The sequence below is a fragment of the Silurus aristotelis genome, assembly GCF_946808225.1.
Source record: "Silurus aristotelis genome assembly, chromosome: 23".
Classification (NCBI taxonomy): domain Eukaryota; kingdom Metazoa; phylum Chordata; class Actinopteri; order Siluriformes; family Siluridae; genus Silurus; species Silurus aristotelis.
In genome coordinates this window covers 3,525,209-3,547,695 of record NC_139596.1, presented here as the reverse complement: position 1 = coordinate 3,547,695, position 22,487 = coordinate 3,525,209, and the positions used below count along the sequence as shown (strand labels likewise).

The window sequence follows — 22,487 nt, the reverse complement described above, 5'->3', positions numbered from 1 at the left end:
CACTTTGAGAATGTTGATGGAGAAGTATAGAGAAGGTCAGAATCTGGAGGTGGAGGAAGTCTTGTATTGTATGAGGAAGTCAGGTGTGTCAGAGAAGTATGTGAGGGTGGTGCAGGACATGTATGAGGACAGTGTGACGGCAGTAAAGTGTGCAGTAGGTACGACAGACTGGTTCAGGGTGAAGGTTGGACTGCATCAAGGATCGGCTTTGAGCCCTTTTCTGTTTGCAGTGGTTATAGACAGGTTGACAGACGAGGTCAGACAGGAGTCTCTGTGGTGTTTGCGGATGATATTTTTACTTGTGTTGAGAGTAGGGAGCAGGTGGAGAAGAGCCTGAAGAGGTAGATCAGAGAAACTCCAGTCTCCAAAAGAAGTGGGAAGACCGGAGGTATTTACCCACAATGCTTACCCATCAACTGGGTAAAACAAGCCGGGTAAAATAAGCCGCGATAGCAGACACGTAAACCTTCAGGGTTGATGGAGCCAACCCTGTGGCAAACTGTTCCTGCCAGAAATCCAGAACTGAACTGACCGGGCAGTTGACTGGGTCTAACTGGTGGTGCTCACAACGTGGAGAACAGGTGCCATCTAGGAGCATACAACCTCCTTGTGGATGGAACTCTGGAATGGAGGATGTCTCCACTACACTCAGTAGAGAGACCAGTTGCTAGAAACTGTGCCCTCTCAGGGGCCACAGCCATAGCTTCCATAACTCTAGGCAGGGGAGGTCCCTCAAGGAGGTACACCACGTCCGTTAACTATGGTCTGCTATGGCCAATGAGGTGCCACCAGAAGGAGACGGACTCCCCCATCCTTCTTTGGAACTGTAGAGCCCGACTCTCTGACTAAGGCCTGCTTTCACTTTTTTGGAGGTTCGCTAGCCTCCAAAATATTGTCCTCCTGAGGAAAAAATATGGAACACTGCGATACTCACGCCGGGAGAAGAAAAGAGTGTTCCCTGCGGGGAATGAACACTCGACCCGGCAGGAGAGGCCAGAGAGAACTCATCCGTTTTTGTGCCTTGCGAGCCCCACGCCTCGGCAAAAGTGGGACCCGAGCCACAAGGGAGAGGGCTCTCCTCAGAGAGCACCCTCCTGGAGCGCGTAGCCACACGACTACAATGCTAACAGTTGACTTCAACGAGAGCAGACTGAGCATGCTCCTAACCTTAGCAGACAACACATCGGCTGTGTGTATCCCCCCGAATGGAGCGTGGGCAAGAAGGAACACACAGTCGTAATTTTGCTTGCTTTTAAATTTCATGCCTGCACAGATTCACACACAAAGCGCCTCCCTGAACAAACAGAAGCTAGAGTCGCTCTAATGCTTGCGCATATGGTAGCTTCCTTGTTTGCTTGCCGTTGGCTGGGTTTCACGCGTGATTCAGAGCGTGAGCAACGCGGAGGTGTTCCCAAAGCATTGTGATGGCCGAAGGGGAACTACTTATACACATCGGCTTCATCTTATTATCAGAGCAGGAGATGTAATATTACATTTTATTGAAATTTAAGTCTCAAAAAAAGTTTTGTTTATATTTCATTAATTTTACTTATTTATTTTATTTTATTTTTCTAGATTTGCGAATTTCAAATCTGTTAATTACTTTAAACAAAGCATTCATTTTTGGGGATTTTAATATTCATTGTGATACTCTGGAAGACAACAGTTGTCCATTCTTAAGATAATCGGGTTTAATCAGAACGCAATAGGAAGCAATCATAATGGTGGAAACACCCTTGATTTAATACTAACATTTAAATCAAATATAGTCCAATGTTATTTTAGATAATTATCTGATCTCTTTTAAAACTAGGTTTTAGCAAAAAAATATATATACTTCATTATGATTTAGTGTTAAATATACACATAATATAGACAAAGGAATTCGGACACGTGATTTTTTCATATGTGATTCTTCTCCAAACTGTTACCACAAAATTGGAGGTAGAAAATTTTATAGGGTGTAGCAAGGATTATTTCCCTTTAATTGAACTAGGAGACCCAAACCTGTTCCAGCATGACAATGTCCATGTGCACAAAGCCATACTTTCTGAGTAGTAGGAAAAGCACAGGAACTACACTAACCAGCAGCCCCTGCATGTCACCGGATGGTAACATGCATGTCTGCATGTTACCATTGACTACCATTACTTGATTATTTTACACTTTAAAATAAATAAAATTCTGCACCTTCAGTAGTTGTCAGATATGGTTTACATGGATTAGAGTGAAAGATATCAAGTGACCTGGTATAGAGCTCTGACCTCCTGAATGAACAATGAACACCTTTGGGATGAATTGTGACTGTGTCTGACTGCACCAGAGGTCTCCTCACCTCACCTCACCGGTACCTGTTTTTACTAACACCTTTGTGCCTAAATGAGCACAAGTCTCCATAAAAAAACCCTCCAAATAATAGTAATACATATTCCCAGAGAATAAACATAAAAAAATTTAATAAAATATTATAAAGATTTTTGGCCTTGGTGTGACGTGTGAAGGTTTTCCTTTCCTTTCTTTCCTTCCATAATGCATTTAGCCATTTTTCTATATCAAAAATATAACTGGCTATGCTAAAAGATGCAGAGGAACCAAGATTCAGATATTTCAGTTTCTGTTTTATTTTGAAAACATATTGGTCAAGTCAAGCCTTTTTTGAAAAGGTGTTTTTAGGTAAAGGATCATGACTCATGATCGGTTAATAACCTCAACAATGATGAAACTGAAACAAATAAACATGATCTCACCCACATGTCAATGTTTCTTCCTAACTGTCAGGGCCATCAAGGTTTTTTTCTGCAGCAACTTGCTGTTAGTTAGGTTTAAAATAAGAACCTTTTCCGAAACGCTAATTATCGGTGGTTGCCTGTATATATAAACCATGTTCTTGCTAAGTACTCTGCAAGGTGTTGTAATTTCTATTTAAAAAAGCGGTTTCATTGCCCATTATCTATTGTGCCACTGTGTACCAACCTTGCCTACCTCTTTACGTCTATAATTACTGTTTTGTTATTTAGATCTGTTTGCTTTGTGGACTGTTCTTCTTGTGTTCTGAACCTAGTGCCTACAACTAAAAAAGAATGCCACGTTATAAGGATTGCACACCCACTGTACAACAGACCACTCAAAAATTTAAGTGTACATGGCATCTATATTGGTAGAATTGTCTGGGACCATGGAAGGAACGCTCATAATGCTACTAGATCATCAAATCTCTTCACCCTGAATAAGAACACCACAGAAATATACATGCCACTATTATGTAGCAAATAATTCCTTATTTTAAAATATTATTTTAAAGACAAAAAAATTGCAAAAAACAAAAAGAATCCAGACCTAAATTAAAACCAGATAAATTTGATAAATAACCCTGTATACATAAATATAACTATATCAGGCCAGCGATTAGCCTCCCATTCAAGAGACTAAAGAAATGTCATTTTTTCAAATTAAAATTATTAACATATGTACTAGATCATTAACTGACATGTTTCTTAAAACATATTTCAATACTCTTATCACTGGCTGTGTGTAATTTTTTTTTGCTAGCATTTATAAAGCTTCTAATCAGAAAACCAGACCTCAGTCCCTGTCAGCTGTCTGAATATAGTTTTATATAATTGTAGGATAGCAGTCATGCTCATACCCTCTATAGCAATGACATTCACAAAATGTATCAGTCAGGATATAGGACTCATCACAGCACAGGCACAGTGCTGGTTAAAGTGGTAAATGACCCTCTACTGTCCTTTGTTGAGAGTTGTGTCTCCTTACTTGCTTTGCTATAGTTCAGCTTTTTGACAACATTGAATGTCTCTTGATCTTGATGTGCTAAAAAATGTTAATGGAGTTAAGGGAACAGCCCTCCCATAGCTCAGCTGTTTTTATGTAGTTTGAAGTTTGTAGACGTCAAGTCAAGTTTATTTCCATAGCGCTTTTCACAAAGACATTGTCTCAAAGCAGCTTTACAGAAATCAATAGTCAAGGTGAATGGTGTGCATTTATCCCTGATGAGCGGCCGTGGCAACTGTGGCAAGAAAAAAGCGCCCTTAGATGTTATGAGGAAGAAACCTTGAGAGGAACCAGATTCAAAAGGGGAACCCATCCTCATTTGGGTGACATCAACAGTTCGATCATAGATGTAAATAGTAACATCTCGACACTGCCTAAAATAAAAGGTGGTGTTCCACAAGCAGTGTTGGGCAATGTTTTAAAAGTAATGCATTACAGTATTGAGTTACTCCCCAAAAAAGTAATTACGTTTCTTAGTTACTTTTTATGGAAGTTAATGCGTTATATTACTTTTGCGTTACTTTTGCGTTACTTGTATCTCTTTCACGCCTTACAGGTGTAATATAGATAATTGCCATTAAGAAATAAGTTATATTAGGGCAAAAGACATTTCTTAAACATTTAAAATGCTTAATAACTTCTTAGAGAACAATAAAATGATGGACTAAATTTTGACCACAAGGCTGAACACTTTCCAGTCGCACTTCTGTACACTGCTTTGCAATCTGCCATAACCTCACCTGGTCACTTAACACCAGCTCCATCACCAAAAAAGCCCAGCAGCATATCTACTTCCTGAGAAGGCTAAGGAAAACCTATCTCCCTCCCCTCATCCTGACCAAGTTCTACAGAGGGACCATTGAGAGCATCTTAAGCAGCTGCATCACTGCCTGTTTTGGGAACTGCATGGTCTTGGATCGCAGGACCCTACAGAGGAAAGTGAGGACACCTGAGAAGTTCATCAGTCTCTCTCCCTTCTATCATGGACATTTACACCACACGCTGCATCCGCAAAGCCAACAGCATTGTGGACGACCACACACACCCGTCACACACACTTTTCACTCTCCTACCATCAGGAAAGCGGTTCCGAAAGCATGACTGATCTGCACAACCCGGACTCACTTCATTACCAATAACTTGTTTACATGTAGTTTTTGCAATCTTTCTGGATTGCTGCTTTTTTGTCCTTGTGTACAATATTTTGTTTACATTTTTGCTACTGTTTACTTTATCTCGTTACAACGTGTGGGGGGGGGGGAGTGAAATGGGGGGCAGTGAAATGGTGCGGTTGCAGGGAGACGAGGTGGAGAAGGTCGAGTAGTTCAGGTACCTGGGTTCAGCAGTGCAAAGTAATGGAGAGTGTGTTAGAGAAGTGAAGAAAAGAGTGCAGGCTTGATGGAGAAGAATGACAGGAGTGATTTGTGATAGAAGAGTGTCTGCAAAAGTGAAAGGGAGAGTTTATAGGACTGTGGTGAGACCTGCTATGTTGTATGGTTTAGAGACAGTGGCAATGATTAAAATACAGGAGGTGGAGCTGGAGGTAGCAGAGCTGAAGATGTTAAGGTTTTTATTGGGAGTGACGAGGATGGACAGGATTACAAATTAGTATATTAGAGGAACACCGCATGTAGGATGTTTTGGAGACAATGTGAGGGAGGTGCGATTGAGATGGTTCAGACATGTGGAGAGGAGGGACATGGGGTATATCAGTAGGAGAATGCTGAGAATGGAGCCACCAGGGAGAAGGAAAAGAGGAACCAAAAAGGAGGTTTATGGATGTGGTGAGGGAAAACATGCAGATTAAGAGGACAGGGGGGTATGGAGACAGATGATCCGCTGTGGCGACCCCTAATGGGAGAAGCCGAAAGAAGAAGTAGTCCTTTGTGTGACTGGCGACATGAAAGAAAAAAAAGCTTATTCTTTCATCGCTCATAATAAAGCATTCATGCATCAGTTCTTTTATATCAAAAATATAACTGGCTATGCTAAAAGATGCAGAGGAACCAAGATTCAGATATCGCAGTCTTTGTTTTAATTTGAAAACATATTGGTTTAGTCAAACCTTTTTTGAAAAGGTGTTTTTAGCTGAAGGAGCAGATCTGGAGAAATCGTGTCCTCATCATGTCGGTGTCCTTAGTATCTAACAATGAAAATACCTAGAAAAACTGTCTCTTTCTAGCTATCTGTCAAGCTACATGGGGTTACTGTGGAGAGTTAAACTCAACAAGCATGAAGACAAATTTTGGACTGTAATTAACATACACATTTTGCTAAAAAAGCTGCAGTTCCCATGATCAGTGAACAGTTGATAACCTCAACAATAATGAAACTGTAACAAATAAATAATGTCTTACCCACATGAGAATAGGTTCCTCTCAATGTTTCTTCCTAACTGTCAGGGCCAGCAAGGTTTTACTGTGCCGCAGCTTGCTGTAGTTAGGTTTCAAATGAGAACCCGCAAATTTCCGCAAAAAAAAAAATTTTTTTACTAAATACTGTGCAAAGTATTGTAATTCCTATTTTAAAAAGCGGTTTCGTTGCCCATTATCTATTTTGCCACTGTGTACCAATCTTGGCTACCTCTTTACATCTGTAAGTACTGTTTTGTTATTTAGATCTATTTGTTTTGTGGACTGTTCTTATTGTGCTCTGAACCTAGTGTCTGCAACTACTATTTTGTTTTGGAATTGTGTATTAGATCAATCTGTTCGGTTTCATTAAATCTGCATATGGATTCCAACCTGCCTGAGTCTGTGTTGTTATGTATGCAGGAAAAACTAGTTTTCGTTATGTCTAGGTTGGAATATGAATAATTTCACGTTCAATATAAAATACTTCTCGCACTGAATGGTCTCACACTGCAGTGTCTGCACAAACCTTTGTTCCCCTTACATATATAACCCAGTCTTTTATAGGTAGATATACCTAAGACCTAAGTTAGACAGAAATAAAGTCAAAAGTAGAAGTGAAATTTTTATTTGCTTTATTTGGTTAGTGTGGACATCCGGTCCCCTCATATTACTGCAGATTTCCGTGACAATACAGAAGGAGACAAAACACTGACATTGTCGCCCTGACATTATTGTGTTGCTTGCAGAAACTAAGGTAATTTAATGCAGATAAAATGTTTATGTGTATGTTTTACTGATCCTACGAGTCGCTGTTAACTTTCTGTGGTGGTTTAATTCTTTAAATGTGGAAAACAAAATCTGGTTTTAAAAGGGAACCAGGCAACTAGAATTACAGCGAGGAAGCAGATAAATATATCTCATAGGTTTTGGGTAACGCCCAGAGCATTTTTTTAGGTGAGTTTCACCTCCTCTATTCTGCCATTCAGTATAGAACTCCTATGTGTAAAACAAATTGGTTTAGACATTCATTTTATCTTATCAACTGTAAAGTTTTTAAATTTAAGGTAAATACATCTTAGGAGGAAAACGGGTGTGTTGTACCGTGTTTTTCTATTACTATGTTACAAAAATAATATTGCTTTGTACATTATGATTTGTACATTATGAATATATGAGTGAGAGAAGGTCTTAATAATAGTGTCTGGTGTGTGTGTGTGTGTGTGTGTGTGTGTGTGTGTGTGTGTGTGTGTGTGTGTGTGTGTGTGTGTGAGTTAAAACATTAGACTAAAGAAAAAAATATATTTTGAATACCATGACATACTGAACTGGTTCAAGGATCTGTTCATCTGGATTGTGATGGAAAAACAGGACACACTATATTTTGTTATTTATTGTCTAGGATTTAAACAGAAGTGAAATTCAGAAGTTCATGTGGAAAATGCATTGTGAAAGGGTGTTTGCGGAAGTCATTCCTGTGGAAGCTGTTTCATAAGAAGTGGCACCTGACTCTGTAGCAGCATAAAAGCAGCCCACAGAATACAGCTGTCAAAACCAGCATGACACACACAAGCTGATTTCCTTGAAAAGGTAAGAGCTTTTTTTTTATTGGTATAAGGTTATTGTTTTTTACTAGAAAACAAAACTAAATAATAAACTATGTAGAATATTTTAGTGGATTTAATTAGAATTTGGTTCTTTTCTTTTTTTAATTTTACTTAAGAATAAATTTTTTTACAATATTCCCACAGTGGCCATTTAAATGGAAAATGACTATTAGCTGCATGACTTATTTTTTTATTTAGTTTTTATTAGTGCGTTTGATTGATAAAAAAGAACATGTTTAATTAGAGTATTCCTAAGTTTTTCACTTCGAGTTGAACATTTGTTGATTGACAGCAAAGTCAAATTCAAAGCAGTTTAGCTTTTTTTTGTGTTATTCATAGCATCTTTTTTATTTCACAAATTATTCATTTCATAAAATTGTTCTTGATGAATAAAGTTAATCTAATGTGATCTTAGGAAACGGCAGATGTTTGGATAGCAGTCATATAATGTATTAACCACTTGGGGGCATGCTGTAATAGGAAGAAAATTAGCAATGATTTGGTGTAGTACAGACTTGTCCAATTTAATTATTTTCTAATATCAGCATGTTGTATCCTTTTTACGCATTTAATTGTAAATGTATACCAAAAAAAAAAAAAAAGAATAGTTTGGTTCTCTCGTTTTATGTCCCCCTAGTCTGTCTTTTCAGCCTCTTGTATTATGAGGCCAGTTAGAAAATGAATCATATGAATGTTACATTGTAAAATCATTACATAAATCTTTACCTTTTAAAATGATTTTCATCTGTTTCAATAACTCCATGTTATTCTAGTAACTGTGATGTACTAGTTTGATTGCAGTAAAATAAAAGCCAGACGCAGTGCATTTTGGCACAGAACTACTGTGTAAATGATAAAAGTAATAATAAGCAATGTATAATCCAATTTTGCCTAAATTTTACCATGCTGGAACATGCCGAAGAGCCTAAAGCTGTGTTCATGTTTTCTACAGGGAAACAGGAGGAACGTTACTAATTTTACCATGGAAACAACAGATTTCATGCTCGAATTATTTTCTATGGACTATGCAAACTACACAAATGATAACGAGACAGATGTAGACTCTGTTTACAATGACCACGGACATCCCATTTGTAAGGGAGAAATTCTGTGCATGTTGCTCCTGGCCGCAAATGTGATCATCATTGTGCTGGGGGTGGTGGGAAATGGTGTGGTGATCTGGATCGCAGGTTTTAAGATGAAGAAGACTATCAACACCACCTGGTACCTCAGCCTGGCCATTTCCGACTTCATATTTTGTGCCACCTTGCCCTTCAACACTTTTTATATAGCCACGGAAGACTGGATCTTCGGGCCTTTCATGTGCAGGTTGACTTCGTTTGTGATGTTCCTCAACATGTTCAGCAGCATCTTTCTTCTTGTCATCATCAGCATGGATCGGTGCATAGCTGTCATGTTTCCTGTGTGGGCACAGAACCAGCGTACGATAAAGAAGGCTTCATTGATTGTTCTCATCGCATGGGTTTTATCGGTGTCCTTGAGTATGCCGTCTGCCATTTTCCGTGATGTTCAGCACCATCTAGGCAGGACCAGGTGTCACAACAATTATTTTATCATAGACAGCCACAAATATATAACCATTTGCCGTTTTATTTTTGGGTTCCTGATCCCGTTCCTGTTCATCATGGTCTGCTACTCGGTCATTATCTGTAAACTGCGAAGCAACCAGATGGCGAAATCCACAAAGCCGTTTAAAATCATGACAGCTCTTATTGTGACCTTCTTCTTCTGCTGGCTGCCTTACCACACTTTTGTGCTGGCTGAACTGAACCAAAGCTTTCCCACCAAGATCATCATCTACGGGCTCAGCATCGGAACCTCCGTGGCTTCAGCCAACAGCTTCCTCAACCCCATCCTCTACGTCTTCATGGGCAACGATTTCAGGCAGAAGTTTAAGAACTCCATCCTGTCTAAGATCGAGAACGCGATAGGAGAGGAAGGACGCACCATGAGCCGCTACTTATCCCGTTCCAGTTCTATGGACGCCAGAGCTTCGACTCACATCTGAGTATAAACTAGGAAGCTGATCAAAAATCAAGGTTCTGATTCCTTTGTATATAGTGTATAGTCATGTTCCTGACTGTGAGAAGAATAATCTGTTGCGTTCACTTCGATTTGAACGATTCACTTCGATTTGAATTGCATAGCACTTTCGACAATATATTACAATAAAGTCACAAAGTTGATTGAGGGGCAATCAAAAGACCACATGAAGAAGCTTTTTCCTCTTTGGAAAACACCCTAGATGACAGGATTATGTAGCTGGTTGGATTTGCACAAGTGTTATGAAGAACTCGAAGTGGATTTCCAGTCAGAATTTGGTGCAGTGGAAGTGTATAACTAGATTGTTTAAGAAAATGGGCAAGAAAACCCTTCTTTGAAGAGATTCGCCACATATCAGAGAAAAAATTGCACCGTATGTATTTTGCGCCACAGGGTCCATTTTAATCACCTGTCACTTCACACCTCACAACGATGATATATGGACATTCAATGGCATCCAGATGAGGATTGAAGATTGGTTCCTCTCATGTTTCTTCTTCATGGCATCTTATGCCACCACAGTCACCACTGGCTTGCTCATTAGGGACAAATTTAGAATCATGAGGAGCAAATTTATAAATTCTATAACGCTGCTTTAAGACAATGTCCATTGTTAAAAACGCCATACAAATAAAAATAAATTGATTGGATTAATAGTTTAAAGAGAATATGTGGATGTGATGTGATGTGTTTATCCTGCTAACAGGTAATCAGTAGAATTTGTACTCTTGTACATTTGTTTTTTAATTGTACAGTGGGCAGTGTATCGTCTTACTTGCCAATTAATGATTAAGGTTCTGGGTTACTGATCAGAAGGTACCTCAGGTTCTGGGTTACTGATCAGAAGGAACCTGAACTTCCTAACAAGCTGGGATATGCAAGGAAAAAATTTCATTATGTTGTAATGCACATGTAAAAGCCACTTTTCTTTCTTTTTTTACTATGTTCTTGATTGTGTCCATGACAAAATGTAATAAAAAAGGTTCATAAAAAGGTCATTGTTTTTTCCCCTGGTAATATGTGAATAATTTTTGATGCTATCTTCTTTTGCTTATATTAATAATAATTATCATTTATTTTTAGATGCATTTGGTAAAAAAATCTATTGGTAGATAAATTAACACGTTGTCCATATTAACATGCAAAATGTTTGGGTTTTTTGTACAGTCGCTTACTGTACATAGGGGTGCCATCATGCAGAGTGTATGTGTGTGTATGATGTGCATGTGGAGATATAGTGTTTACCAGATAAGTCTGATTAGTTTTGTCAAAACCAACCAATGAAAAAACCAACCAATGAAAAAAAAATATTTAATGTAAACTTCCTTCCTACATGACCACTGCAGTGCAACCACAGCTGGGTGACCTACAGTGAGGGTGCAGGAGGGTGGGGGGAAAACAAATTTTGTGGTTATCTAAGCATGTTTGTTTCTTAGAATTGCCTCCGCTCTTAAAGGAGAACTGAGAAAAATGACATTGTTCAAATAAAGTCCTGCACCATAAAGAGGAAATATTTCGGGAGAAATACTGTTCAGAAGGACGCATTCGAAACGGTGAGTTATTGATCCTGATAAAAATACACCCACGATACGAGTGAACGCGTGAGCTTTACAGTACATGTACATGTGGCTGTCAAGAATTTAGAAGACATCCCTATCAAGCCGTTTGTTATTACAGTAGCTGCTGCGCTGCTCTTTTTTTTTTTAATGTGCTTCTTTCTTCATTCAATCGTTCTAGTTGGAATTGCTATAGTGACAATTTACAGAGTTTGGTGAAGGGTCTAAAAGCACCTAATGGAATGCATTACAAGTATTGCATATGCATTGAAGAAGTGTGTATATTTTATATATGATTTAAAAAAGGGATCAAACAAAGTTCACAAGTGTTTTTCATGCATATTATTTACAAGTGCACAACTTATTTTGTCTTAAGTTCCAGATTCTAAGACTGTATTTTTGCAAAGAGCTTAAAAGTGCAATTGTGTGTAAACAGCAATCTTTAGGTGCAATGAAGGGGCATCAAATGGCAGTACATATGGAGTTAAGACGTGGATCATTGAGTCAGTTCTACACTGAAAAAAAAAAAGTCGTTGGATCCAAAATTACTTCAACTTGTTACAAGCAATCAATTTCCTTGACTTAATAAAAATCAGTTCATACAAATCAATTTTCTGTATGTATTAAAACTAAAAAAATACACCTTTTACCAAATAGTTTTTAAACATCTGATTAATACATTAATACATCATTAGATTACATTTGGATGAACTTAATTTTTCCAAATAATTACAAACCCAAATAGTTGGAATGATAAAATAAAAATAAAAAAATGACTCCTTTTACACAGTCAAAAATGTAACCATATTTATTATTATTCATTTACTTATTTTGGCAAATAAAATGTCAAGATCAAACCATAGCTGGAATAATATATTAATAGAAATAGAATAATAAAAGCAAAAACATGCTTAGAAATTAGGCAATACAATGTTTTTGCCTGATTTGGTGCTGTAGCTAAAACGTCCTTTATACAAATCAAAGAAAAACAGTTTTCAGATAAAGCGTAGATTTAAAAAGTAACACAAAAAAGTTTTTGTGACCAACTGCCACTGATTTGGAAATACAGAAATGTATTTCACTCTTGTAGCTTTGAGGAGAGGTTCTGCAACTTTCTGGACATTTGCCTGCTTTTTATATTCATATTCATTTTTTCAAAGGTCTCAAATTATGTATTATTTAAGTCCATCAGGATACCTCAAGTTTAATATGTAAGTAATGCCAAACATCATTGCACAAGCAGATGCAGCGGAAGGCAACTTGCCTAAAACCTCAACTTTATCAATGATGATGCTGATGCTAAAATAGTGTACTTAAACCAGCACCTTCATGAAGCACAAAAATGGCCATGGTGGTTTGTGCAATTTCCCCCTGTGCTTTATCCTTCTGGCCAATCTAAAATGCATACAAGCATAGAGAAGTTGGTGTTCTTCGATTATGCCACAAACATCTTTACCCAGATACATGATGAGGCACTTCAAGATGCATTTTCTCCTGAGATCTACATCTAGACTGTGCAAAGCATAAGATTTAAAGTTGTCAATGTGACAAAACAGTGCTTACATTGTTCAAAACAAATGAGTGGTTTCCAAGATCTTTTGCTTAATTTCTAGTAAACTAGGGACAACATGGAGAAAGCAGACTACAGACTGAGAACCACAATGCCTCGAATTTCTTGAAGATGTGAACTACACAGTTTATCCAATGCAGCCAAAAATATTGCTTGTAAAGGCATAGCCATGATGCGCAAGAATTCCGCATTTATCTTCGGAAGAGATGCAAACCAGAGACCATCAAAAGCATTTTGTGAGAAGCAATTTTACAGATACACAGCTGCATTTTGATAAACTTGAGTTTCTTGAATAGAAATGACTGAAATGTAGTTACTGAAATCTTTAAATGACTTTTCACAGCAATTACTGTGTGTGGTATCTGTATAAACATACACTCAAACACTTGCAATTCCTCAACACTTGGCTGTTTCTTCACAACGTCTTGCCTTCGTAAGACAAATATCCTAGCTGTTTTTTTACTCTGATAACACTCATATAGTTCCTTTTTTTTCACCTCCTTTAAAAGCACTAGGCGCTACATTTCAAAATGCTCTGCTGTCTCGCCAGCTGGAAACGATGGCATTTGATTAGGTTCACTACGTTTAGGCCGTTTTTACATTTTTTACTGGAAACAAGTCACTTGTAGTTTTGTTTTTGAGAGAATTAACCAAGGACTTTCACATTTGTACAAGGATTTTCCATTTTTATTTTCCAGCCGTAGGACCCTTTAAACGATACAGGAAACAGATTTGTGATTTTTTTAGATGTTGGCCAATGTGATAATGAAAATCTTAAAGGATGAGGTGTGTTTGTATCCACATAGTGTGCATTGAAATGTTTTAAAATCTTTTTGAAAATCATGACAATCATAGCTTCCTGACAAACGGCTCTTCAAGGAGAATTCCAGCTTTTAAAACAACAGTGGCAGCTTGAACAAGTGCAAGGGTAAGAACGATGTCCAAAATGTCTATGATCGAGTATAAAATGTGAGAAGTTTAGATTTCTTCGATTTGGTGACACCACAGTCTTTGCAAGTTAAAATTTAAGATCTGAATAAAAAACTCCGCACAGCAGGATCCTCCGCACGTTTGATTTGGCAAATGTTTTGGCACACGCTGGATGCCCTTCCTAATGCAACCCTCCCCATTTATCCGGGCTTGGGACCGGCACTGAAAGTGGCTGGGGTTGGTTCCCTGACCGGGGATCAAACCCGGGCCGCAGCGGTGAGAGCGCCGCATCCTAACCACTAGACCACCAGGGAACCATTCACATTTAAGATCTGAATAATAAAAAAAAATTGCTATATAAATTATAATAAGCAATGTAATATATAAAACCAAATTCTTAAACCTCAAGGCCTAAATTCAGAAGAGTGATAAATTCAAGCATCTACTTGGTTTTATCAAATAGCGATAACTTACCTACAGTTATGTTGTGACTGGGTGATGATGCCTCCAAACTGTGGTCATTCAGATACTGATGATAAGCAACAGATAATGACAGCAATTAGCAACCGAATTAAATAAAAAAAAAAAAAAATTACAACGCTAAAAAAAAGAAAAAGAAATTACAGCTTTTCACGGAGGCCTAAAACATATACGGTAATCCCCCGCTTTACGGTGGTTCGAATCTCATGCCCCCAGTTTATTGCATTTGCCACATAACTAATTAATTTGGCTGATTTTCCTGGTCTCTCGCGGATAGGAAATAGTTTTTATTGAGCTTTATGTGGAAATAATGGAATTAATTAATAAAAATATAATTATTAATTTTAAATTACAGTGAAATGTTAATACAGTACAGTACTGTATACATAAAATTGCATTATTGGAGTAGGGTCCGTTTATTGTGGTTTTTCCTTTTGGAACATGACCACAATTAATACAATTATATATAATATATAATAAGATTCAAAAGGTATTTTATAGTATAAACAAAGACTATACATTAATCTTAATTTTTTATTTATTTTTTTTTAAAACAAAACAAAAAAAATGTGCTTCATGAGTTTGCCAGAATACATTAAACAATAAAGGAGAAAAAAAGAAGCCGGTTATTATGAATATGAATAATCTGTTTTTAATCAGTTAAAAGCTATCTGCCATGCAAAATAGATATCAATAACAATAATAACAATAACTTTTGTGCCCCACAAAAGGATGTCAACAGTGCTATTAGATTCTTCTTTTTTTGTATCATTAAATTCTCAAGGTTACTTGCACGTAATGGCGGCTGCCAAAACAAAATGACGATCAGAAAATTCAAAGGCCAAGCCTTGGTGATGGCGGTAGTCACATGGTTTAAATGGAAAACGTAAAATTGTCATTTGATTTAAAGCAAATCGTTTAAATTACATCAACAAATCTCCGTTTTACCTACAGAGAATTTAACTAATTCAAGATTATACAAGGGCAAGGTAAAAAAATTAATGTATTAGTTCAGATCATGTACAAAAAGTTTTTTCAGCGTAAGAATCAGAGCAGAATAATGTATAATGTATAATACTGTACCCCTCCTTTATACTGAAAATTCTTTTGCTAACAAAACACGATTCTGTTTGTTTCTCTACAGATTCACACGGCATCATGAATTCATCTGAAAAAAATGACTACTCTGAACATAACGACCCAGATGACTATGATTACAATTATGACCCTTTAATAACACCGACAGTACCAGTGGTTCCAACACATACATGCACTGATGCGATGTGCATTTTCCTGGCAACAGTCAATGTGATTATAATGTTTCTTGGCATCACTGGAAACGGTCTGGTGATCTGGATCGCTGGGTTTAAAATTAAGAAAACAGTCAACACTGTCTGGTACCTCAGCCTCGCTGTGTCAGACTTCCTCTTCTGTGTCTTCCTGCCTTTCAACATCACCCAAATGGTTAAAAGCGAATGGAGCTTTGGTCTCTTTATGTGTAAGTTAACTTCCTTTATCTTGTTCCTCAACATGTTCAGCAGCATCTTCCTCCTCGTCATCATCAGCTTGGATCGCTGTGTTGCCGTCATGTTTCCTGTATGGGCGCAAAACAAGCGCACCATACGCCTGGCCTGGGTGATGGTTCTAGCAGCCTGGATTGGCTCAGCGATGCTTAGCTCACCAGCGGCCCATTTCCGAGATTTACATACCACATACCATAGACACTCTAAGACGATCTGTTATTACAACTACGCATACGACAAACAACATATTGCCGTAGTTGTATGCCGATTCATTTTTGGATTCGCGATCCCCCTTCTGGTCATCATCATCTGTTATGCCTTCATCATCCAGAAGCTGAAATATAACCAGACGGGGAGGTCCAATAAGCCGTTTAAGGTCATGACCGCACTGATTGCCGCTTTCTTCATTTGCTGGCTGCCGTATCACATTTTTAACTTATTGGAAATAAATATAAAAAATAACATCATTCAGATCGGGCAACAATTTGGAGCCACGCTTGCAAGTGCCAACAGTTTTATGAACCCCTTCCTTTATGCTTTCATGGGAAAGGATTTTAAGAGGAAATTTTATGCGCTTTGGTCTAAGATTGAGAGCACTTTCGAAGAGGAAGCCCGGAGTACACTCCGAGCAACGTCTATTACTAACTCAGGAGTACATTCGAGCGCTGTTTGAATAGAAGAATTCAGATTCGCTTCTGTCATTAAAACCACTGGATGACTTTCAGAACGCCTAGCTTAATAAGTGCCAACTAAAGGAAATGTAAATAAATATACAAACTATGGACAAAAATGTGGGGACACCTGACAATAAGATTCAAATGTGCTTTTTGAACATCCCATTCCACATTTAGTGCCCATTTGCTGTTTTGAAAAGATGTTCCACTAGATTCTGGAAAGTGCTTGTGGAGATTTGTGTAAACTCAGGTACTAATGTAGGTGAGGTGAGGACGCCTGGGGCACAGTCAATGTTTGAATTTATCCTGGAGGTTTTCCATATTGTTGATGTCAGAGCTCTATAGCGGGAGATCTTCAATTACAACCCATGTAAAGCATATCTTAATGGTGCTGGCTTTGCATATAAAGGCATTGTCATGCTGGAACAGGTTTGGGTCTCCTAGAAAATGTTTTAAATGACATCCTAAACAATTGTGTACCTCTAGTTTTGTGTTTGTGTAGAACCACATTTGTCTGGTAAAGGCAGGTGTCCCAACAATTTTGTCCAGATGTTCAATATATTTAATAATAGGTATAATAATAATAATATGTATAATATAATACTTACTTTTAATCCACAATGCAAGAGTTCCTCAATGTATGGTAATGTTAAATGCAATCTTAATGTGTGTGGAAACACAAAAAACAAAAGTTAAGTAACATTTGCACAAAAGTATTGCATGTACTTCAAGTTATGAAACAATGTACTGAGCGCTCCGCATTTAAAGTTCTTTTTTTTTGTATTAAGTAAGCAATAAAACCTGATGAAAAAAAACGAAAGAGAAAAAAGAGAAAATGTTTGGTTATATTTAATATTCACTTCGCTTAAATTTTTCGCTTTGGCATTAACTCCTGAAAAATGTGAATTTGCATTTTTTTTACTTTGTTTCTTTTATATTTCTTTAAAAATGTTTTGATGTTATCTTGTTTTCTTTATACAAATTTCATAAATGAATCATATACCTGTATTTCATATCTAATTTTTGATTGTGTATATTTCCATATAATCCATATATCCCATCAGCCACTGCACCACAATTATAACAAAATGATTCATTTTTATATATTTTTTTTTATCATTTCAATAAAGGTTACAAAAGTTACAACAAATAATTCAAGTCTGATTTTTGCACTAACGCACAGAATATTGTGCACAAAATAAATAGATCTGTGGTATACCTTATGCAAGATAGAAGTATGAAAGTTATACATGAAATAAAAATAAAAAAAAGTAATTTTGGAATGGTTTGAAGAATATCAACATCTGTGACAATTTAATTTAAATCAGTTTTGCAGAATTTGTATGTGATGATAAAACTTTCTTTCGGCTTCTCCCGTTAGGGGGCGCCACAGCGGATCCTCCGCACGTTTGATTTGGCACATGTTTTACGCTGGATGCCCTTCCTAACGCAACCCTCCCCAATTTATCCGGGCTTGGGACCGGCACTGAGAGTGGCTGGGGATGGTTCCCTGACCGGGGATCGAACCCGGGTCGCAGCGGTGAGAGCGCTGCATCTTAACCACTAGACCACCAGGGGACCTAAAGAATTTGTATGTGATGATGATGATAAAAAAAAAAAAAATATATATATATATATATATATATATATATATATATATATATATATATATATATATATATATATATATATATTTACAATGGGAATACCAACATATACCCAATCTACCTCTGTGGGAGTTTATACATGCTTTATACACACTTATACACTTTATACACACTATACATGCATACTCCTGCTTCTTACATTTGCACTATAATTGCACAGAACTTTGCAATCCTTTGCAATATTTGTTACCGATGTCTTGTGTCTTGCCCTGTAAAGGGTTTAAAATAATTTGGCCTAAGGTTCAAACAATGATCCCCTGTATGGTCTGTGTTATAGCTTTATTATAATGTTCCTGAAAAAAATCTGAAACCATTTGGAGTGCAAATCTATATAGCTACTCTATGAGTTTAACTGGCTGGATGACTGGGTCAGGGCATCTCCATAATAGCGAGTTTTGTGGGAATAGCAACACTTTGGGAACACTTCCGCGTCATCCATGCTCTGAATCACGTGTGTAATCTGTCGAATGGAAAGCGAGGCTTCGCCGGGTGAAGCCACAAAGAGGAGGCTATAAAACGGACATGAAGTGAAACCAGCGCTAGCTTCTGAAAAGGAAAGGAAGCGCTGCAGGGATGCCGGCAGTGTGGCATTCCTTTCAGGAACTTCAGCTGCGTCAACAACGATTTGGGCAGGAGAGGCCAATAACGCCGGACTAATTAATCCCTGCCTAGTGTAGATAGACACAGCTAGGTTGAAGGACAGAGGGGCCAGGAGTGGCACTAAGGTCAAAGCTATAAAACCTGACAAAGGTCAACGGGGTGGATGCAGCGTTGCAGATGTCTTGGAGGGTCTCTTTAGCCCTGAGAGCTAGGTCTGTCGCACAGTGGAGCTCTCGGATTTCCTGACCATCCCACGTCTCCCACATCTAGCTCCCGTAACAGGTGTGTAGACAGCATGCAGCTTGACCAGCATAAGCCTCAGCACTGCCCACCAAGCCCCTGTGGTTTTTAGGGACGATGCAGCACCCGGCAGAGATGGCCAGCCAGCGTCTCATAACCCCATTTTTTCAATCCAACTATATTAGCATATAGCGACACCTTAGGACTGAAGAGGCAGGCCAAATATAGCTTAGCCCAAGACCTTGACATCTTGGTGTGCAGGTCCGAGAAAAAGGGCAGACCCCGGCATGGATGTTTTGCAGAAAGCGTTTGTCTGTGCCAGGTCTATTTGCGAGCCCCAGGTCCTTGAATGCCGCTTCGCCTCAGCGAAAGCGGCGCCAGAACTACAAGGAGCAGGAGCAAACTCCTTAAAGAGCACTCATCAGGAGCGGTGCATTCACAACGACATGCAAGCTCAATCTGTGCATTCAGCTCCCTCGAGAACCGACCTAGCATTCTCCGCTCCCAAGCAAGCAATACAAAGGCTGTGTGTATCCCCCCGTGAAATAGCGGGGGCAAGGAGGAACATGCAACTGCTTTAATTTCCTTTTTTGGATTTTCCTTTGTACATTTATCACTTACCATAGACAAATACACACATAGAGCGCTTCACGAACAAACAGAAGCAAGCGCCGCTTTCACTCCATGTGTGTTCCCATGTGCAGTTTGAGTTCCTGAAGGGGACTTAGTACTGTGTATATATATATATATATATATATATATATATATATATATATATATATATATATATATATATATATATATATATATATACAAATTATTATTGTCTGGACACCATTTTATCCTTTTGACCTTTTGACCTGAAGCTCTTGATTCAGGGGGGCTGTAACTTGGCTGACCCTGCACTCAGACCCCATCTCTATCAAAGATAGATAGATATGCGAAGAAAGAATTTCACAATGCTGTAATGTATATATGACAATAGCCTCTTTCTTTCTCCTTTGACTGATTTTTATTATTAATCGCAATACATTTTTGCTTTACAAAATATTTTATGTGACTCTATTACACTAATCCAGCTACGTATGAAGTAATAAGATTTTAAAAAATGGCTACCAGATTTAAAAGAAATTGTAATACATGGCAATATTAAATTTTTCCTTAGCAGTTTTCATGTTTATTTATTGTAACACATCTGTATACCCCTGTATACACATCCGTATACTTTTTTATAACATATACACTATGGATTATAGATTCTATATTACAGCGTTCATGCCAGTAAAGAACACAACTGCATTTAGAGCTGTTTATTATCGAGGATTGTACAGTATGGGCCTCGATCAGGCAAGTACAAAAATAGTCAGTCGTAGTACGCCAGGTCTGTCTATAGTGACTGGTTACAGCGAAAAGAATAACAAATCAACAGCACACAGCTTGTTTTTATCATTTGATATCATTGTTACATTCATCCCATTGAAAATACATTCAGATAGACTGAGTCTTTGGGCTTCGGTCGAAAAAATATATAATAGTCTCTTAGTTATGTCTTGTTCAGACAGATGAGTATACAAGCCATACAAATATGTGTGCACTGGGATTCACCTTCGGCGTGACATTTCGTGCAGGTCATCTGACATTTTCACCCTTAAACAGTTATGAATACAATTGTAAATATTATTTAGCAGGTCCCGTCTAGTTGCTTTTGTGGCTAGCTATAAAAATGCAAAGAAAAGGGGCAGCTATATAACGTACAGTAGAGTTAATACTTTACATAAAAGAAAGATTTGCATAAGAACAAAAATCAATATATGTATTTCACCTTAAAAATGAAAAACAAATGAATGATATAAATATTCAAGTTTAGGAAGTGTCCCGGTATTCAGGTTGAACACAACACAATCATCTCCATGCTGGACTGGAATGATGTCCTGGTCCGTCAGGAAAAACAAGGAAAGCTCAAAACACAGCGTGTCACTGACATACAGCACACAAATCTGTACCAATCTGGCTCCCATAAAGTCATGAGATGGTGGTACATGTACAGAAAGCTAGCAAGGCATGGCATTCAAAAAGTGGCTCAGGAAAGCCACAGAATCAGCCGATTTATAAGTCCTGCTGCCCACATGACCTGCAAAAATGACTTAAAATAACCAAATTCACACCCAAAGAGTGAAAGCATGTTCATCCAGTAATGCAGCTCAGCCACTGCATCTGCCAACTTCTATTATAGGGTGCTATTATTTTGGTCATAATAGCATCATTGTCTCGGATTTTTTTCCTTAACGAGTCATTAAAAGGATTTCGCTACGAATTTGCCGTTTTCGACAGCACAATCTACACACAAATTTGCGTCACAACGTGAAGCGGTACAAGGGTTTTATATGAGTTTTATTCCGAGTCCGCTTACAAAGTAAATGTACACAAAGTCAGGAAAATCAGACAGAATGTTTTTTTTTACAGACATCACTTCCCGAACATGGTTCCTACAAACCATTTGGAAATACATTAGTTCGTATCCAGGTGTTAAATGAGGCCTGTAATGTCAAAGGCACATGCTGTCATGGTCACAGGGAAATGATAAACAGCTGGTTTATGTAACCTGGTAGTATAATGTATACACAAATCAGTGAGATGAGGCGAAAAAAGATGTTGGTAATCATATAAGTCGTGCTGGCGTTAACGTTAATGGATCTCTATGAATATTGAAAACTGTAGTTTTCCACTGTGTCATGTCCGTGGTGTTGGCTAAGCGTGTAAGTGCTTTTGAAATTTCCTTTCCATAATTAATACAGTTGTTTAAAAAGCAACAGTCTTGTTTTCTCACAAATGTCAAGACGACTTTTGACACAAGTTTCTTTAGGTGTGGAAGACCTTAAGTGGCCTGCAATAGTTCTTTGAACAGTTTTAAACACCTTTGGGATGAATTGCACCCCAGGCCTCCTCACCCTACATTACTTTACTAACGCCCTTGTGTCAGAATTAGCACAAATCTCCCCAAGCACACTTTAAACTCTAGTTGAGAGTCTTCCCAGAAGAGTAGAAGTTATTATAATAACAAATGTGGACTAAATGTGGAATTTGAGGTTTAAACGCTATGCAAATTTGATGGTTGAGTGTCCGTTTGTCCGTACAGTGTATTTAGAATATAATAACCTCCAGTAATATGTTTAGGACAATTTACAGTTTATGTTGTATTTCCAAAAAAAATTTTATGTCAAAGGCACACCCTGTCATGGTAACAGGGAAATGATGAACAGCTGGTTAATGTAACCTGGTAGTGTAATGTTTACTTGACACAAATCGGTGAGATTTGTGTCAATCGGAAAAATATGTTGGTGATCGTATAAGTCGCGCTGGCGTTGACATTAATAAATCTCTATGAATATTGCAGGTTGTAGTTTTCCAGTGTGTGGTGTCGGTGGTGGTGTTC

General features: G+C 37.9%; 1 protein-coding gene and 2 pseudogenes across 3 annotated transcripts in view; 2 read left to right on the top strand and 1 right to left on the bottom strand.

Moving 5' to 3' along the window:
* The first annotated feature begins 7,610 nt into the window (after positions 1-7,610).
* Positions 7,611-10,630, top strand: LOC310717968 (chemerin-like receptor 1 pseudogene; annotated as a pseudogene). Its single transcript, XR_014538259.1, has 2 exons — positions 7,611-7,733; positions 8,703-10,630. The product of XR_014538259.1 is annotated as a chemerin-like receptor 1 pseudogene (transcript).
* A 292-nt stretch (positions 10,631-10,922) lies between these two features.
* Positions 10,923-17,697, top strand: LOC310717969 (chemerin-like receptor 1 pseudogene; annotated as a pseudogene). Its single transcript, XR_014538258.1, has 2 exons — positions 10,923-11,367; positions 15,495-17,697. The product of XR_014538258.1 is annotated as a chemerin-like receptor 1 pseudogene (transcript).
* Positions 17,698-20,349: 2,652 nt separating this feature from the next.
* The window catches only part of wscd2 (WSC domain containing 2), a 71,289-nt gene continuing 69,151 nt past the window's right edge, over positions 20,350-22,487 (bottom strand). Inside the window, exon 10 of the transcript XR_014531016.1 lies at positions 20,350-22,328. The gene's annotated coding sequence lies outside the window, so the exon portion shown is untranslated. The remainder of the gene's footprint in view (positions 22,329-22,487) is intronic.